The following is a 17,627-nucleotide window of genomic DNA, read 5'->3' as shown; positions in this document are numbered from 1 at the left end:
GGGGGGGGGGTGGTGGTACACAGAATCCAAAGCAGGATCCAGGCTCTGAACTGTCAGCACGGAGCCCGACGTGGGGCTCGAACTCACTGACCACGAGATCATGACCTGAGCCGAAGTCAGACACTTAACTGACCGAGCCACCCAGGCGCCCCTCTTTGCACACCTTCTTCCAGCATTACTCTTGGAAAAATATCTGGCAAGTACAGTCATGTCAAGGCATAAATATGGTTTGAGGTGGTTATTTTTTTATCCGGATATTTGCTTTTTTTTTATTAATCAAAAAGCCTTCAACTACGGCAAGGAATTCCTTACCGAACTTGATTTTCCCCCCAGATTCTAGATGGGGATGCCTTTTCTCTCAACTCCAACACAAGCATATCAAAGCAGGCAGTGTGCCTTATTTAGCTTTGCCAACCCCATGAATCTAGGAACTGAAGGATGGACGGTCATTCCCTCTGAGCCTGCAGTGACAAATTAGGACGCCCAATGCAAGTTATATACAGAGAGCTTTTCTGCCTTACCTTGGTGCCGTGTGCCAACAGGTGAGGGAACTGGCCTCTGGAAGAAAAGGAAACACAGTTGAAGGGCATTTCTCTCTTCCTCCTCTCCATGGTTCAGATGTGTTTCTTCTGACCTGCCCTTGATGTGGGTCCTAACCTCAACCTCTTCTAAGTGCTACCCTCAACTGTGAAGCAACTATCCTGTCTTCTCTTCATAACTAGAACATGAACCGGGCACATTAGGACTTTGCCTTATTCGATTCGGCAGCACTAAAGACAGAAAATGAGTCTAACTGCCACACCTCCACTACCTCAAGTCTTTCTCTCTCTGAATCCATCTTTTTTTTTTTTAAGTGTATTTAATTTTTTGAGAGAGAGAGAGAGAGGAGGAGGAGAGGGGGAGAGAGAAAGAGAGAGAGAGAGAGAAGGAAGGGGAGAATGTCAACCAGGCTCTGCACTGAAAGCCCCAGTGTGGGGCTCCGTCCCATGAACCGTGAGATCATGACCTGAGCCAATACCAAGAGTCGGATGCTTAACCGACTGAGCCACCGAGGTGCCCCTCTCTCTTAATTCATCTCGATCGCATTTTCTAGAGTCGCAGGTATCTGAGAACATGGCAGATAAACAAATGAAACCCCTGGTCTATTTTTACGGTCCAATTATTTGCCTGCCACATGTATGATTCTAGGCTAGCTACTTAAAACTCCTAATTCTCACTCTCCTCATAGTACATGCCTTATAAGGCGATTGTAAGGGGTAAATGAGCCAATGGATACAAACCACCTAGCACAGTACCTGGCACACAGAAAGTACTCAATAAATGTAAGCCATCATCATTATCATCATCAATAATAGCATCACCATCCCATCCAGTAGCAACTGGTTGGGGCTAATAAGGCAGTTATTCAGTATAATTCATGAGTGGCCTAGGTAGAGAGTGGACCTCCCCTCCAAACTTTATTTTTAGGGACCCCTGGGTGGCTCAGTTGGTTGAGCATCCAACTTCAGCTCAGGTCATGATGTCACGGTTCATGAGTTCGAGCCCCACGTCGGGCTCTGTGCTGACAGCTCGGAGCCTGCAGCCTGCTTCAGATTCTGTGTCTGCCTCTCTCTATGCTCCTCCCCTGCTCACACCTTGTCTCACTCTCAAGAATAAATAAAGAAAAAAAAATTTTTTTAACTTTATTTTTAAAAATTTTAAATATTGCATTAATAAAATACTGTTCACCTTGCTAAAATATTTTGAACATTGTCTCAATTCTCTCAATGGAAACATTGAAATGCTATATTTCCTCATGAAATACATGAAACTTATACTTCGAGATAAATAAGCTGATCTCTCTGAGGTTTCAAACATTTCTTATTGAAAATCCCTGTGAATTCTACACTCCTAAATATACCCTTACCTGTCAGTCAGTGACCATACTCCTTGGAAACACAAACTAGTAAGCAAGGGAGAGTGTGTGCCCAGAAGTGTTTGTCTGGGCCTCCCACTTGATATTCTGTGTTTTATCCAATGAAAGAGCAGGTGGTGGAGAAAAGGTCTGGGTCCGAGGTCTGGACTCTAGCTTTGTCTCTGCCACTAAGGAGTGATGGAGTGACCTTGGACAAGCTCACCGGGCTTCTGCATCCTCACCCGGCAAAGAGGCACTGAGACTTCATACCCTCATCCCCCTCGGGCTTGGATGGTTTGTGTTTTGTGGATGATGAATTTGCTTCACTCCTCTCTTTTTCTTTCCATTTTCCCATCGAGAAGGCAAGGCAAAAGTGGTAACAAGCAGGAAAACAGCGCCCTCTAGGGTTTTCCCGAGGCGTGCCTGTGTTGAGGATGTAAGGATGAAAAACACCCGGGGGAGGGTCTGGGGGTTCTGAATTTCCTAAGGCCTACAATTACTTGTCTTGCGTCTTTTTCTTTTTCTTTTTCTTTTTTTTTTTCTTATCTGCCTCACTTCTTAAGTAGACCTTACAATGTTGTTTCTACCTTGATGGGTTGAAATAAATTTGTTTTGAAAAATTACAGAACCGCAAAGGAATAAAACTAGCAAAAATGAAAATTAAACCCCCAGAATAAACTTGGAGGTGCAGAACCCCAAATCAAATAAGAAATTATTGAAAAAGCAGAGAGGTTTTGTATTATGTATTATGTATTTCAAATATAAGTGTAACGTGTTTCATGAGGAACGATAACGTTTTGATGTTTCCATCGAGAGAATTAAGACAGGGTTCAGAATATTTTAACAAGATAAACATTAGTATTTTATTAAAACAATACTTAAACAGAGGGGAAGTCCGTTTAAGTTTATATTTTTTGAGTTTATTATTATCCTTCCAAAAATGAGGCAGAAATCAATAAAAAGGAACATTACTGTCTCCTAGACAACAGAGAAACAGAATGTCACAAATTACCTGATCTAATGCTCCATTGTATAGATGACGAAGCTGGTAACCCAGAACTTTTATATTTAATCCAGAGTTCTTGATAATTTCTGGAAGAGTACTTAGACTAGTAAGAGCAATGCTAATATTCAGTGTAAATAACAATGAATATGAACTCATTATGAATCAAGCATCCTGCCATGTTTTGCGGGGATTATCTCATTTAACCCTTGCAATAGCTCAATGAGTTCATTACCATTGTTTTTTCCCTTTTACAGCCAGAGAAATGGAGGCACGGAGGAGTCAAGTAACTACCCCCAAGTTTACAGCTTATCAATACTCCCGGGCCTTTCATACACAACCACAAATCTATCCCACATTCAAATTCGTAGATATACACTCAGATAGATGCCGCTAAGCTTTTTAGGACCTCTGGTTTCGTTTTGAAACAGAACATTATTTTGGTTCCGAAAGCTCTCCCTGACCATTGTGAAGACAAAATGAGTCACAGAGAGGTGGGAGGAGCCCTAAAAGATGGGTGGTAAATGGGGCCCAAGGAGGGGATGGGAGATGGCTGACCTTGGAATTGATCAGTTAGGGGCCAGCTCTTTGGAGTGAGGTATAGCTTCAAGTTCCATCATAATCTTTCATAAAAATTCAGGGTCCATTAAGCAAGTATATATATAAAAGGAAAAAGCTGAATGCAGGTCGAATCTTTACAAAACTCTATGCACATGTGTTTATCATTTCTTCTGTTCTTTGGTAAAAGCACACAAACACACACTGACTATCCACACACAGTTCTGTGCTGTTCTAACACAATTTTTTTCATATGCATATTTCCTCGTGTTTCACTTTAAATAGCTACATGATATTATTCCATTATCTTGACGTATCATGATTTGCTTAGTCACCTCCCTATTGTTGACGCTTTGGATTGTTCCCAGTTATAAATAGCATCGCTATACCATTTCCAGAGCAATTTTAATTTAGGGATTTTTTTTTTTTCCGATCCATATTCCCAAGGGTTTAATTCCTGTGTCAAAGTGCACAATATATCGGCTCTTGCTGTATCTTGCTAGGCTGCTTTCTGGGAAGGTTAAAAGATAAATTACAGGTCCATATAGCATTGAATCTTTAGCATTCCGTTTTGCTGATTTATCTACCAAGCAATGTCATTAATCATTTTAAGTGTTTTTACCACATCGCTGCCACCACCCCTGCCCCCTGACATCATGACCACTCCCATTATCGTTACCTTTGCCCAGACAACCAAAAGCAGCACCATTAGTCATCAGCTACCTTCACCATGAATACCATCCCCATCATCATCATCCACCCCCACTGTCACCATCACCTTCAAAATGCCACCACAACGCTGTCACTGACATCACGGTCACTCTCATCCACAAAACGGCCACCCATACCTCCATCACTCACTACCGCCATTACTTTTATAACTGCCGCCTTCCCCATGACCAGCTATTGTCACCATCATCGTCCCTTCCCCATGATCAGCTATTGTCACCATCATCGTCCCCATCATCACTATATGCCACCACCATTATTGAAGACATCGAGCATGTGCCACATGCCGTCCTGACTGTTTACTTACATTAACCCATTAACCGTTCCGGGCTCACAATAACCCTTCTAGGTGTATAATGGCCCCTTGTTGCCGACTGCAAAACTGACGCTGAGAAATTAAGACTTTTGGTCAAGGATACTGCTGGGCCATGGCAAAGCCGAGATCCGTATCTGTATTAATCAGACTCCAAAGCCCATTCTCTGTAGCGCCAATGCCTGCACTTACTTTAATTGACGTTCTGTGGTCTTTCAAAGTCCTTTCGTCTACATCTCTTTAGTTGCTATTCAGCCTGAGCGTTTTTCCATATGGTGATTTATTGTCTACATTTCCTTGTGTGTAAACCTTCCTATGACCTCATTTTACATGAAAGCTGAATATTGACCTCAAATGATTAGATCAATTCCTGATTTTTTTCCATGGTAAAACTTTTCTTTAACATTTATAACATATACTCTTCCCCCCCACACACACATATTTTTTTTATTTTAGGGAGCAAGTGCAAGTGGGGGGGAGGGGGACAGAGAGAAAGAGAGATCAAAGCGGTGCTCAATCCCAGGACCCTGGGATCATGACCTGAGCTGAAATCAAGAGTCAGATGCTCAACCGACTGAGCCATCCAGGTGCCCCTTCTCACTTATATTTTATCTTTTAAGCTCTTTTGGTTTTTGGATGTTATAACATCTATTTTATGTCTAATTATAACATTAGAGAATCAGAAGTATTTCTCCCTTTTTTAGTTGGAAAGAATATGCTTATTTTCTTCTAGTTTTCTTATGTTCATCATTTTGTTTCGACCAAAATTTATTATAAGTATATGATATAAGGTATGAATCTAATATATTCTCTGTACTGTGATTCGATTGTGCCCACGTACTGAATTATGATTATTTCTTGCACTGTATTTTTTTTTCATGTAGTAAGTTCTTATAATGGTTTTAATTTACTTTTAAAAAATATACTCTATCTCATCATTTCTTCCTTGCTTTTAATCTAATATCACATAGTTTTGGTAATTGTCACTTGTTTTAAAATCTAGAAAATAAATCTTTCACTAAGCCTTTTGGAAAAACTTTTTGGTTATTTTTTCCTGCTTGTTTTTCTGGAGAAATCTTAAAATCAGATTTTATAAAACATACTATGGAGACTTTAATTGTTATCATATGAACAGAGAGTTTGTTACTTTAAGAATATTCGATTTTGCATTCATGAATAAGATTTAATTTCCCATTATTCAGAGTATTATTTTTCCTTTCAAAATCATTTTATTATTTGGAGCTAAATTATTATCTAAGCAGTTAATTGTATTTTTATCATAAGAGTATATAGATTTTACAGCAATATGAAGTGATTCATCACCTAAGTATCGGGATACAAGTAATTTTAGTGAATTTATCTGTTCCAATGCATCAGTTTTTGCGGTAACTGCAAAATCTAAGATAAGCAGTTCAGATACCATAACAATTTTTTCTGCCACTTGAAAAGCAACATCCAAATTAGTGAAAACAATGACATGTTCTTTAAAGCCAAAATGTTTCAGAAAGGCAGGGCCTCCAGACCAACTAATCTGGGAAAAACAGTCTCCCGGCACATGGATATCCGTTAATGTAAACCAACTTTGGACGAGCACGCTAGGGCTGAGTTTCTGGAAAACTGTCATGTGAAGTGGGATTTTGACGCCACTTAAACTTCCTTTTCTCCAAGTTCTCTCCATTTCCATTGTCTGGGGCTCCTATGTGCTGACTTTGGCAGAGAGTAGCAGTCAAGACTGGGGTGTAAGTTGGCAAAATCATCGCAAAGATGGGCCCCTGAGAAGTTTGCTCCCTTGTTTACTCCCTTTCTTCCAGAAATAGAGCACTGCCCCCAGGCACTAATGGCATCTTGGGGTTTTGAGGACCCACCTGGGTAAGCCTCTCTGAAAGGTAGGGTTATTAAGTTTGGAGATTAGATTTTGCAGTCACAGCAGAAGTAGGTGAGTCCACCATTCATTTATTTCTTCAACAAATATTACTGAGCCATGCAATCCACTAACTGTGGATAAAACATCGTGGTCTCCATTAAAAAAAAAAAATCTATCAATATGAAAAGGGAGAAATAAAGGCATTGGATCAGGTTTGCTCCTAGGTCCCTTTCACCTTAGAATTAAGATATTTGCTATCACAAAATAGGTACTTGAGAGGCTGGGTCAATGAGCTTTGCCAAATGAAAAACTGATATTAGTTAGTGAGCCCTATGAGCCCAATAGGTCCTGGGCTGGGTCTGAAGACCCAGGTCTCAGCCTCTGAGGCTTCTTGTCACTGGGTTAATCTTCTCAATACAATTTCAGTGTCTTCTACCCACGGAGTGACCTGCCTTTTGGTGAATCGGTAACCAAATACCCGTCCTTCCTGTGATTCTTCACTTATACGTCCCCTGTACTTTTTTCCACCCAGGGATGACCACATCCCTACTGCACACCCAGGATAGGCAAGAACTGCTCAGCAAACCAAGGAAGCCCTCGGATGTCAGTGCGGTTCCTTAGATTGTCTATCCGCTTATTTATTCATTCCTTTTGCTTCCATTAATTTCTTACAGAACACTGCTTATGTGCCCACACACACCTTTTCTGCCTCAAAACACAACGGAAGTAATTTGTTCTTCCAAGCTTGCCAATTATCTCATTCAGTGTATAAACTGTGATCAAAAGATTGTGCTTTTGATTTTTTTTTATTTAAAACAAATTTTTTTTAATGTTTATTTATTTTTGAGAGAGAGAGAGAGAGAGAGAGAGAGAGACAGGGCATGAGCGAGGGAGGGGCAGAGAGAGAGGGAGAGACAGAATCCGAAGCAGGCTCCAGGGTCTGAGCTGTCAGCACAGAGCCCGACGCGGGACTCGAACTCACAGACCGTGAGATCATGAGCGGATGCTCAACCGACTGAGCCACCCAGGTGCTTTTGATTTTTGAACCAAAATCAGGTTTTGGATATTCATTGTGCTTTTGATTTTTGAGCCAAAATCAAGGTTGGGATATCCATTTGCAAAAGAAGTCCTTAGTACTGTTGTGAGTAAAAGAAGAAATAATTAATAGTCACCAACCTAAATGACAGTGATGACCTTCTTATGGAGGCATTTCTTGAATATTCATGAGGGAAGCAAAAGAGACAAAATGTAGCACCTGTAAAAAATGTTAAGACCTTCACGAGATATACAAATATTGAATCATTATACTCTATACCTGAAACTAACATAATGTTACGTATCAATTATATCTCTGAAATTTTTTTTAATGTTAAGAGCTGAGGTTAAATAAGAGTTGTTAAACTAAGGATGGAAAATAATTTTTTTTGGTATTTTTTTCCTGCTTGTTCTTCCGGAGGAGCCTTAAAATCAGTTTTTTCAGCTTTTATAGAATATACTATGGAGACCTCAGTTATTGTCTTAGTTGTAATTTTGGAGTAAGGAGACGGACAGAGAATTTGGAAGGCAGGAATTCCCAAGACTAAGATTTCCCGTATTATTTTCAAAACAAGCTTTCGCAACCGTTTTACTGCAAAACCCATAAGGTTTATAAAGGTTGAACGCTTGGGAATCCACTAATAAAATAATTGATATTCTGCAAAGCCACTGAGTTTGTTCAACACCCATTCATTTGCTTGACACATACTTCCTAAGCATGATTCTAGCACTGTCTGTGCCCTGGGAACAAATGAAAAAAGTATGAAACATCGTCCTTAACCTCAAAGACATGGTGGTGCAGTTGAGGAGATAAGATTTACAGAGCGAAAGGACAGGTTTATAAAAGAACACAGCTTAAGATTAAAAAACCAGGATGCAAATAAATAAATTGGAAAAAAGTTAAAGTAAGTCCCGAATGAGACAACTAAAAGAGACTGCAAGTTTCAAAAGGAATAAATCACTGTAGGTTGAGAGGGTCAGAAAAGTCTCCCTGGCAAGGTAGGACTTTAGCATTTGAACACAGGGAGGACATAGGCAAGGCCATGAGTGGGGAAGTTATTGAAAACCCACCCCAGCTATGACACAGCCTTTCCTGGGTCACCTGGGGCCCCAGTCTAATAAGTCACTTGACTAACTATGCTAAATGGCCAGTGACTTCTGCCCAGATGGCCACAGTGAGAGCCCGGGATAGAGGCAGCTTGTGCACAAGCTCAATGCAGATCCACACTAGAGTTTTCAAATGCAGTTCTGAGACATTCAACATCTAGAGGCAAGCAAATCTAACTCGTGGGAGAGATGGAGGCATTGATAGGGGAGCTGAGGCAGTTACGTCATTTAAGAGGAACTGAAGCATGGGAGGATTGCCGGGTAGCCATTAAACAACACGCTTGTGTAAACAATACATTCTGAAACAAATGGCTACACCTGTCCTTTATCAAAGTGCCTTTTGCTTAAAGGAAAACATCTTCTGCTTCATTAGCTCTTTTTTCTTCTTTTTCTTTTTTAAATGTATAGAGTTCTAATTATGTGGGTTTTTTTTTTTTTAAGTTTATTTATTTTGAGAGAGCGAGAGTGGGGGAGTGGGGGAGAGGCAGAGAGAGAGAGGGAGAGACAGAATCCCAAGCAGGCTCCACAATGTCAGCACAGAGCCCAACGCAGGGCTTGAACTCACGAACCGTGAGATCATGACCCGAGCCATAGTCAGATACTTCACCGACTGAGCCACCCAGGCGCCCTTCTTTTTTCTTCTAATATTTGTCAAAGACTCGAAAATTTCTGCTGTCTTTTGAGGAAAAGGTCACAGCACAATATAAAATAGGGAGGAGGAGGTGGCCATTAGGAGGCAAGACACCTAAATTCCTGGCCTGGTCCTGCCCTTGATATTCTTTGAAACGTGAGGCTTGTCACTTACACTTTCGAGATCTGCATTTTTTCCCCACAAGATGGTGATACCATCTACCTTAATTACTTTACAGGGTTATTTGGGATGAAGTAAAATGATACGGGTAAAAATGTGTAATGTGTTGAGCCCCTATTTCGAATCAAATAATTTCACATTCTTTATATGTCATTGAATGCCGAGGACAAGAGCTCACGTTAAGTATTAGTAGCTCTATTCGTCAATAAGGAAACTGACGATTTGGAGAGCTTAGATGATTTGCTCAATGCCACCCAGCAATTGCAATCCAGCTCTCCAAACCTGAGTAGGTACTCTCTCCTTTAATGCCCACGTGACACAGTTTGAGCCCATGCCCTAATGCCTGCTCTGTCCTCCATCAGCTGGGGGCCCCTTTTGCTTTGAGAAGGTCTGAGACACCAGGTTGAAAGTGCAGGCCTTGAGGTGAGAGGTTAGCCTGTGTCAGGCTCACAGGGCGCTGTCCCACAAAGTAAGGCAGAAAACAGGGGTGGGTTGAAGATGTGATGCAGTGTCCAAAGCAAGGACTCCCATCACCCATATATACGTAGACAACATGTTACACGTCTCACCCTGAAGCACCTGAACTGGGATTATCTCCTGGCTCAGGGCTTCCCAGAGGGTAGGTCTTGCTTCACATCTGTGGGATTAAAAAGAATCTCTAGGGGCACCTGGGTGGCTCAGTCGTTTAAGGGTCTGACTCTTGATTTTGGCTTAAGTCATGATCTCATGGTCATGAGATCAAGCTCTATGTCAGGGTCTGAGCTCAGTGCAGAGACTGGGATTCTCTCTCTCCCTCTCTCTCTGCCCTTCCCCTGCTCATACTCTCTCTCTCTCTCTCTCTCTCTCTCTCTCTCAAAATAAAGAAACATTTAAAAAAAATTCTCTAACAAGCAACGATCTCAATTTTGGCTGCCCATAAGAATCAGCTGAGGAGTTTAGAAAGAATCTCAGAGCCCAGGCTGCATCCCAGACCAGTGACATCATTTAGTCCCCAAATGCAGCCACGTTTAAGAACGACTGATCCCACAGGACAGAGGAAGGGTCTCCCTAGGAACAAATTTGAGCTTCCAGTATTTTAAGATTTTTAGACTCTTCCAGTAATGGGGAGAAGCTACTCTGGCATTATCTCAAAGAGCATCTTTGGTTGGTTGGTTGGTTGGTTGGTTGGTTGGTTTCTGTTATATTAGCAAGTGGTGAATAGAAGTCGTAGGATCTTACCTTAGGTCTTCCTCAAACATGTCAACGTCACCCTGAAAAAGTAATAACCCCTTGTGTTAACATAGCTTTATGGCGATGTTTTCTGCTTATTGTTAAAACTGGCTCTGCAGATGTCATTTAAGCATCAATGGCTATTTTTTATAAAGCTTCATTCCTGGCGGTGATCAATCTACTGGTTACAATGATGGTCAGCACAGGAAGGGCAAAGCAGGAAAGACTCTTCCCGGACATAGATCATCTATAGATAAACACATCTATGGGTAGAAATTTTATTTTGCAAAGTGATGCTAGGCTTCCACTCTTTGGTATTTCTTCCCCCTTCTCTATTTGGTGTCTTTGTGGAGCTTTCAGAATCAAAACTTAACACTCCTAACCTGATATTGTCAAGGATACCCAGATGTGTGCAGACTAAAGGTACAAAGGCTGTGGAGCGCCACAGGAAAGTATCCGGCCCCCAGTTTCCTGGCCCCACCCTCAGATTCAGTGTTCGTGGGAAGGGCCCAGAGAGCTGCGTTTTTAAGAAGCTCCCTAAGTGATTGGTTCAGACTGTGCTAGGAAACTCCTCTGGTCCCGTACCCTTTGGGACTGCTGGTCTTTGTGTCATCGATGGCCTTCTCCTGGAATGCACTTTTAAAATGCAGAAAAGACTGCAGCCTGACTCACTAAGTTCCTCTCTGTGGGCATGTGAGGACAACAGCAGTAGGAAGGTCTCGGTGTGTGTTTATTAAATGGACAAGAGGATGGGGCGCCTGGTGGCTCGGCTGGTTAAGCATCTGACTCTTGATTTCGTCTCAGGTCATGATCTCATGGTTTGTGGGTTCACACCCTGCATCGGGCTCTGTGCTGGTAGTGCAGAGCCTGCTCGGGATTCTTAGTCTCCCCCTCTCCCTCTGCCCCTCCTGCACTCTCTCAAAAATAAATAAATAAGCTTAAAAAAATAATAAACGGACAAGAGGAAAGTAAGATCTGCTAGTGTGAGAGTTTGGCGAAGGGATGAGGGTTCTGAATCCAAGGAGTCTCGGGCTTTGCTCAGGTCACGATCTCATGGTTTGTGTGTTCGAGCCCCAAGTAGGGCTCTGTGCTAACAGTACAGAGCCTGCTTGGGATTCTGGATCTCCCTCTCTCTGCCCTCCCCCCCGCCCCACTTGCTCTCCTTTTGTCTCTCTCTCAAAATAAATAAAACGTAAGAAAAGGAAAAGAAAAGACACCTGTGGTTAAAAAAAAAAAATTCAGATAATGCACAAAGTAAAAATTATAAAAAGTAAAAATTGTAATGGTCTCCCTCCTAATCCAACTTTTCTGAAATAACCATTATTCACAGTTTAGGTGTAGCTTTCCAGACAATATATATAAGATTATATATATTTTACAATGAAAAAACACATGTATTTTTCCATAATTTGTTTTCTTTTTCATTTAACAATATATCCTGACATCTTTCCATGTCATGGAAAAGAACTCTGTGTATGTTCTTTTTGTGATATCCTTCATTATATGGATGTACCCAACGTACCTAATCTATCTTCTGACGGACATTTAGTCCCCTTCTAGTTTTTTCTTATTTCAAACAATGATGCAGTGAACACCTTTGACCCTTTGTTCACTTAAGAGTTTCTTATCAATGGGCCTGTTGAGCCTTCGTATGACCCAACTATGTCTTTAAATTTGACAGATAGCTGGGGCACCTGGGTGGCTCTGTCAGTTAAGCGTCCGGCTTCGGCTCAGGTCATGATCTTACGGTTTGTGAGTTCGAGCCCCACGTCGGGCTCTGTGCTGACAGCTCAGAGCCTGGGGCCTGCTTCAGATTCTGTGCCTCCCTCTCTCTCTGTCCCTCCCTTACTTTCACTCTTGCCTCTCTCTCTCAGAAATAAATAAACGTTAAAAAAACATTTTTTTTTTTAACTTGATAGATAGCTGACCTCCAAAAGGTTGTACCAATGTAAGGTCCCTACTTGTATGGCATATTTGCTCACAACTTTTTTCATGAGTCCTTTAAAAGTTTTACCAATTAAATAGTGAGAAAATATCCCATCAGTACAATTTCAGTTTTGTAGCTAAGCGGTGTGCTTTTTCAGATGCTTCTTATCCCTGTGTTCCTGTGAATGAACTGTTCCTATCGTTTACCATGGAGTCAAGGCTCACTTTTGTGTTGCCAAACACTGTGCTTTCTTATTTTCACCGTGGCATCTGTGGCGAACAGCAAACGGCCATGCGCCACAGAGAGCAAGTCCACGGAGCGGGGGAAGAGTCATTTTCCACTTACTCAAGATATCAGAACCAGCAGCTTATTAAAAACCACCGCGTATATCGTTCGGCGTGTAAACCTTAAGAGCTGGAGCAAAGCACAGTGACTGGAATGAAATCCGATCTCAAGTTATTTCTCAAACAAGTGAGTGATTGGCGACAGACAGGCAGATCTAGACACATTCTATGCGTCTGGCTCTGTGTTGGGCACAGGGAAACACACGTAAGAAACACCGGTCCTGGGGCGCCTGGGTGGCGCAGTCGGTTAAGCGTCCGACTTCAGCCAGGTCACGATCTCGCGGTCCGGGAGTTCGAGCCCCGCGTCGGGCTCTGGGCTGATGGCTCGGAGCCTGGAGCCTGTTTCCGATTCTGTGTCTCCCTCTCTCTCTGCCCCTCCCCCGTTCATGCTCTGTCTCTCTCTGTCCCAAAAAATAAATTAAAAAAAAACGTTGAAAAAGAAACACCGGTCCTTCTTTCAAAAAGCTAGAAGATTTGTTGGGCTGTGGCTGTGTAAAGTGATAATTACAATGCTAGAGGTGATTAATGGAGGGATGAGTGGATGTCTTCTGTCCTTGAAGGTCTTAAATCTAGAAGGCAGCAGATTCACAAACAAATCATTTCAAAGTAATAGTACAACAGTAGAGATTTGCATAGGATGTTATTGAGGCATGAGTTTTTAAAAAAAAATTTTTTTTTAACGTTTTATTTATTTTTGAGACAGAGAGAGAGCATGAACGGGGGAGGGGCAGAGAGAGAGGGAGACACAGAATCGGAGGCAGGCTCCAGGCTCTGAGCCACCAGCCCAGAGCCCGACGCGGGGCTCGAACTCACGGACCGCGAGATCGTGACCTGAGCTGAAGTCGGACGCCCGACCGACTGCGCCACCCAGGCGCCCCGAGGCGTGAGTTTTAAGGATGAGAGAGAGTGAGGAAACACGAGGAAAGTCAAATAATGGAAACAAAGACATGGAGGTATGGGACAACAGGGTGTGTACTTAGGAAAGCAAACCATATTAGGATTCCCAGAATCTCTGGCGCCTCGGGCCAGAGGAGTCCCGATAGGCAGATAGGTCACGTCATGCCAGGGAGTGTGATCCATGCTGAGCTGCCAAAGGGTTTCTTGCATGGGCTGGGTGATCTGCCGTGCATGGTAGATGGCTCACCCTGGCTGCCAGGCAGAAGGTCAATTTGAGGAGCGCGGTGGGTGGCCAAGACCGAATGCAGTCAGGAATGTTCTATGACCATCTGGGCATGAAGCAATGCAGCTGCAGCTTACAAGGATGAAAAGTGGAGAGATTTGGGTAGGGACTTGGTAACTAATTGGATTGGGGATGATGAAGGAATTAAACAAAAATATGGGCTTGGTTTTGGTTTGGGTGACTGGAGAGATGACAGTGTCACTGACCAGGAAAGAAAATACAGGGTAAGGAGAGGATGTCGGGAAGAAGGTTATTAGTGTGGCATTTTGGAAATGTTGTCCTTGAGGAAACACCCAAGGGGTATATTCCTCAAATAGTTACACATTGGGATGAGGTTCTCAGGGAACAGATGAAGGCTAAAAGTTACAATCTGGGAATGAAGGAATGAATTCTGGATGGCATTGGATTTCAAGGCAGGGGCCTCCATGAGCCTTACCCATAAGTAACTCATAACCAGGCACAACATCAACCTAAGTTTATTGTCCCTTCGAGGGCCCATCACAACTGCAGATCTGGATGGATTTGTGTCACCCAGATCCTTGAAGTCCTTTTGATGCTAACAGGAGCAGGGGAGCCCAGCCGTGCATTCTTACTGTTGAGTGAGGATGAGCTACTCACCCATCAGTTGTTAGAGTGTCCTTCCCAGAGATCCATTTCACAGCCCAGAAGCAGCTTGCTTGTTATGGTGGACAGAAAATGGATTCACTGATATGGGCTGCAAGGTCAAAGCCAAGGACACTCTTCTTTGTGACAAGATGGGTTCCCCCGAGTAACAAGATTGGGGAAAGGGTCTCTTTTAGCCCTTTATCAGCATGAGTTAGTTTCCTGTATAATATTTGTCAGCTTGAATGACCCAGAGCCTAGCTTTCAGGGAGAGACAATGCACCGTATAAAGGCATCAAGGTACATCAGAGAGTCACAGAAGCCTGTGCGGGCACTGCCACTTTTCAGTGCAGAGGACTGGGACAAGTTTTTCCTCCTCTCTGAATCTGAGTTAACATGGGGGTGACAAGAAAAATATCTGTTCTACTTTTTATGGCCGTGACAATCATTAAATAAGAAATATTTCTAGAAGTTTCATGCAAATGCTAAGATTGTTTGAAGATGCCAGACAGAAAGCCTACACTTTGTAGGCCTCCATGTACACAGTTGTCAAGTGTGTGTGAACTATACTCAAGTTGATTCGCTCATTTATTCAACCCACTTATGGAATAAATGCCCACTGAGTGCCTACTCGGTATGAGATACGAGGGATAAAAAGAGAATGGACACTCTGACTGCCAAGTGATCTCTCGGCACAAGGGCAAGGGGTCTTGGCTAGTCAGCACCCACATGATGGGCACAAATGCATCTCTATAACAAGAGGGAAGGAGCAGAGGAGTTGGCCTTGACTTGAGAACTTGGCCAGACCACTTTGGCCAGGCTGTTCTGTATCCTCTGCCCTTTAATATAAGGACTTTGACCAGAGAGCTGGTGCCGTGAGTAAGGCAGAGCTTAGGTCAGCAGTTTGACCCTCTGGGCCCTAACATAGGGAGGCTTCATTAAGGTCATTAAGCCTAATGTCTACTGATGGAATTACCCTGTGATGTGTCGAAGGGAGACAAATGATGGACTCCATGTTCAGCTTTTATCATCCTGGGATTTAATTTCTCAAGAGAGGAAAAAGTGACAATGGTTGTGTTTAAAAGATTCCAAAAAAGCAAGGTAAAAAAAAGAATGGATTTGAACGGAATTGAATGGATTTCAATGCAATCTTCTATCATAAAGTGACTTAGATAAAACCTCAGCCTTTGGGAGTGGGTTTTGCCATCCTGCAAATGTCTTTGCCTGTCGTAGATGCAGCCAGTGAGCAAAACCAAAGCATGAGGGACATTGAAGTGAAAAGCATATATTGCAAAGGAGTCTTAGGTTAATGTCTGTCTTTGTACAAGTGTGAATTGCAACCCTTTCCAAAGTGTATTTAACTAAAGAAATTCTGAAGCATTATAGAGCAAGAGAGAGCGTGATTTGCTACCAACTCAGCGTATATTCAGTGGTGCCACCATTATTTCTTTACAATATAACTTTTTCACTGAATGAAAGCCTCTGGGCACATTTTCTCCAAGAGGGTATTAATATTCCAAAAGTTTGTCAATATAATCATGTAGGAAAAGGTAAATCTGGGACCCCACGGCATGGACCCCTAAAGGGATACATGGAGGAATTCAAGCTAGATCTTTAGTTTCTCAAGCATGAAAAACTTTATCCTACCTTAGGGCCCCTCACACATGCTGTTCACTTCTCTTTTCCCTTCTGTCTTCAAATGACCAGCCCCTTTTTATCTTTTAGGTCTGGGCTTAAATGTCACTTCGTTAGATAAGCTTTCCCCATGCATGGCCTAAGCAGGGTTCCCTCATCTTCCACTGTGATTCTTTAGCATTGAAACCCAGATTCCCAGAAAGTATCTATCACATTTTATAAGTATGCATCTATTTATTTGTTCACATGTTTGTCCTATCTCCTACCCTGTATTGCAAGGCCCACCAAGCGAGGGCTATCCACAAGTGTTTTATTCCCCAAGATGCACTCAGTGTCTCCAAGAGTATTTGGTGTGTAACAGGTGGTCAACAGAAACATGACGTGGAAATGATGAATTAACTCTGACCATCGCTGACTTGGTGGGAGAGGACTCATTTGGGAGGCAGCTGGTGTGGACCCAAGTGTACATCTATCTCCTACTCTGGTTACGAAAATTTTGGCAACGAGCATCTTTTCTCAATACTGTTAGGCTTATTTCAATTCTGTGTTTTTACAAACACGTTGCACCTCTTCAGCTAGAAATGGGGCGAAGAGCAGGAGCACCCCTCTGTTGTAGGCACTGTGAACTCCTTGCCACAGAGGCTAGGGCTCACTCACACATTTATCCCCCAGCACTGAGCACAGTGCCCGGCATAGAACACGACCAATGTATGCTTGGCCGAAGTTAGCCAAAATGAGATATTTGAAGTGCTTTCTGCTTTCTCTCCAGGAGAAGGAAATTGAAACAATTCTAGACAAGCCTCTGATTTTCTGTCCATCAAGTTTTGCGGCAGTAAGGCTAATCTTCCTGGGAGATCATAAAAGATTGCACAGTTGGGAAAAATATATGACAAAAAAATAGAATCAAAGCTTTTTACCTGAATGTAGATTAAAGAGAGCCACTTGTTACAGTGCTGCAGAGATAAATTTCTTCTGTATCTGCCTAGTTATGACCCACTAATAAGGCATAGAAATGTTGTATTCTGTCTCTCTGAGATCCTAAAATAAGGAGACATATGTATACAAGGAAATAAATGGAAAGAAAAAAAAAGACTCAAATAGAGATATGTTTTTAGACTTCTAGAGGTGCAATGGACATATATAACTGCCCCTACCTTTAGGATAGGTTATTTTTTTTATTTTTTATTTTTTAATTTTTTTTTCAACGTATTTATTTATTTTTGGGACAGAGAGAAACAGAGCATGAACGGGGGAGGGGCAGAGAGAGAGGGAGACACAGAATCAGAAACAGGCTCCAGGCTCTGAGCCATCAGCCCAGAGCCTGACGCGGGGCTCGAACTCACGGACCACGAGATCGTGACCTGGCTGAAGTCGGACGCTCAACCCACTGCGCCACCCAGGCGCCCCTAGGATAG

At 42.5% G+C, this 17,627-nt stretch overlaps 1 protein-coding gene and 1 long non-coding RNA gene across 4 annotated transcripts in view; one reads left to right on the top strand and one right to left on the bottom strand.

Annotated features, from left to right (window-relative positions):
• The window catches only part of CLIC5 (chloride intracellular channel 5), a 160,173-nt gene that overhangs the window by 29,251 nt on the left and 113,295 nt on the right, over positions 1–17,627 (top strand). The window lies entirely within an intron of this gene.
• Positions 1–17,627, bottom strand: part of LOC121029534 (uncharacterized) — a 37,990-nt gene that overhangs the window by 17,677 nt on the left and 2,686 nt on the right. For 2 of the 3 annotated variants that reach the window (XR_005789767.1, XR_005789766.1), the window contains exon 2: positions 522–558. This is a non-coding gene — a long non-coding RNA (uncharacterized LOC121029534). Of the gene's footprint in view, positions 1–521; positions 719–17,627 lie in introns of all 3 variants that reach the window. The other variant, XR_005789765.1, reaches the window with a different exon arrangement.

Source organism: Herpailurus yagouaroundi, unplaced genomic scaffold (genome assembly GCF_014898765.1).
Source record: "Herpailurus yagouaroundi ecotype Mexico unplaced genomic scaffold, PumYag 139, whole genome shotgun sequence".
Taxonomy (NCBI): domain Eukaryota; kingdom Metazoa; phylum Chordata; class Mammalia; order Carnivora; family Felidae; genus Herpailurus; species Herpailurus yagouaroundi.
This window is presented reverse-complemented; position numbering and strand designations above follow the sequence as displayed.